The sequence below is a fragment of the Zea mays genome, chromosome 9 (assembly GCF_902167145.1).
Source record: "Zea mays cultivar B73 chromosome 9, Zm-B73-REFERENCE-NAM-5.0, whole genome shotgun sequence".
Taxonomy (NCBI): Eukaryota; Viridiplantae; Streptophyta; class Magnoliopsida; order Poales; family Poaceae; genus Zea; species Zea mays.
Genome location: NC_050104.1, coordinates 52,690,465 through 52,693,406, shown reverse-complemented (window position 1 = coordinate 52,693,406; position 2,942 = coordinate 52,690,465).

Sequence of the window (2,942 nt, the reverse complement as noted above, 5' to 3'; positions counted from 1 at the left end):
TTTGACCAAATTTGGCTGACTACAATTCAAGATATGAATTTTCTAAGTCTACTACTTATTTGAAAAAGAATAAATCTAACGGTTTAAGGAAAACAGCTTTGCACCGGGGCCCCTGGGGTTTTCCTTAACTGAATCCTTAAATTTGTGCCCCTAGGAAACTATTCACCAGAGTCACTGACTTTGCCAATAACCCCTTGGCCTTTTTCCTTTCTTAACCCGCACTCCGTTCTCGCCGGAATAGTAGCCGAAGGGGGAAAAAGAGGTGGTGCGGCTTATCGGCGGTGGGAGAGGTCCAGTGAAGGATCGGGTGAGGTCCAGGAGCTCCTGGCGGTCACGTCGAGGGGTGGATCGCCGGTGGTGGTGGCCAGAGTAGGGTTGGCCGCGTGCGCAGGCGGTTGGGCTTGTTGGCGGCGCGTGCTCCGACCTGCTCACGGTGGTAGAGCTCAATCAAAGCGCTCGGGGAGCTTCACAGGAGGTCACTGGTGTTGTAGGCGTGAGGAATCGAAGGGTGGCTCACCATGCAGCTCGGTCTACGTGCGACGACGGTCAGATGAAGTTCGGCGACGTCAATCCGGCACCTTCGGCGAAGTAGTGCTCGGTCTGAGGGCTCGGGAGCTTCACAGAGCCCCTGAGAAGCTAGCCGAGGGTTGGATTGGATGGGGGTGGGCTGGAGTGGCCGATCCATGGTGGTCGGGGCTCGGGCGGCCGCTGGCACGCCATGCGCAGAGCGAACTCCGGCGATCTTGCGCTTGGACGGGGCTGAGAGCGAGCGGGGGTGTACGATCATGGCCTTGGTTGGTTTTATAGGTGCGGGCATGGGCTTAGGCGCGGGGTCGGGCGTCAAGCGGCACGGGCGCGCGGGGCTGAGCGCCGGGGCATGCTCTAGCATGCTAGGGCAGGTCGAACACGTGTTCGTTTCTTTCTGCCCGAGTTCAAGCGCTTGCTGAGCAGCCAAACGTGCGAATATCGCCCAAAGACTTGTCTAAGATCTCTTCTCTGCACCTAGGGCTATCTAGTTTGTGTGAGTTCCAAGTGAAGATCTGGTCTAGTTTGGGAGATATGGTGACACCAAGTCAGAGTTGTCGGTACTGTTCAACCCGAGACAAAACTTGTGTCAAACCATGTCAAACTGTTTTGGTTTGGTTTCAAATTTTTCAGTGGTGTGCCTTGGGTAATTTGACGCTTTTTTGTCGATTGGACCATGTTGATTTGGCACCTGCACTTACTTGAACATATCTGATCTTTAGAAAAGGGGCTGATTTTTGACTTAGAGAAAAATGGGTGGCTCTTGAGTGCTTTACACTTGGGTGCTTAATTTGGGCTTTTTGTGGGACCTTTTTGGAATAACTCCCTGACTATTTCTTGTAGAAATTTAAGTGTGCTACAACTTTTGCAAAAGGTTTAAGTCATGATTTGGTCATCTACTTAGCTTTTCCACTAATCCAATCTTGGGGCTCCAATGGTTCAAGGGGGGTCTAGGGTTTGAGCATCTTTTTCCAAAGTGGAGATACATGAAAGGCTAGGGTATCCCTTCTATCATGATCATCACTTAATTAAGCCATGGTTTCTAAATTTTGGTGTTCCTTCTTTAGACTAAAACACATGTGATAATAGGTCATAGGTGCATGTATTGAGCCAGGGCCTTGGGTAACACCTGGGGTGTTACATCGCCATTACTCCTCGGACATGAAGATTGGTCACTGCCCTACACGTAGCAATCCAGTTAACTGAAGGGATGATAAAAACAGCTAGTGTAGGCCAAATGTTTGATCTCGGATAGAAATAACTCTACATGCAGGTAACTTTACTTAACCTGACAAGTAAAAGGAATTCTTAAGGATCCACTCATAGTAAGCTTTTCTGCAAAAGAGTCTTTGAATCTTGTTAAACTTTACCTTAATTCCCAAAAGCCAGCATATCCTTGAGAGTCTTTTCCCTTAGATAGGTAAGACTTGCGAAAGTACACTTCGTACTCAGGATTTTCGAACCCATGTTGTTGTAGGTGATGAAACAACTGAGTTCTGCTGTTTCTGCTCCAAGGTGGTGCCCATGCAGGAGGAAGAACACTAAACTGATTTGGGGGAGGGTGTTTTGCCTCCTAGTAATGTAATAATAAGTTCCGTACTCGAACACTCGGTTATGTAATAATAACTATTTCTATATTTTTATATGAATGTAAATTATATTATTGTAATCCTTTCCGCTCATTCTCTACTCCGATTATGTGTAATGTCTGCGTGATGGGATAGCGCTCTTGGGCGATATGATGAAGATACAAATAACCGAACTTGCCAAGTCATTACGCGCACCTGCATGACTGTCTGAGGTCCTTAGGACAAGGACATCTATAGGTGGGCCTATTACCTTGGGAGGTTCCGTCACAGCTGGTATCAGAGAGAAGCCCGTCTCTTCGGACATTACGTAGTACTTCAAAAGGTTTTTAAAATACTTACCTTGAAACCTTCTTTCATTCTTATCTTGCCACTTTCTGATAATAACTTATCTTTGTAAGTCGGGTAACAGAGTGCCAAATAATAGTATAAGTAGGAGGTAGGGGATCAATGAAAAGTTGGTTCCATAATCATTAGGTTATGCATGCATAATGTTTAAACTATACTAAATGAATCTTCCCCTCTTATGGAGGTATGACGCGTACCAAGACCACCGAAAGAAAGGCAACCAGACCTCGTGGTGTGCCCTGGCACCAGTTGGCTCCTCGACATGAGGGGAGCAGTAGCGGAAGGAATGATCCAGTAGGGGATCTAGAGGCCAGGGTGGAACGACTCATGTCAGAACTACGCCATGGAAATAGGGAGCGTGCGCGAGAAAGCCGCCGCATTGCTGAGCTGTCAGCAGAGGTTAATCGCTTGTAGCAGGAAATCATGGAACGAGATACGACTATCGTCTGGGTTGTAAATTCACGCTCTTTCGCCAGGGATTGC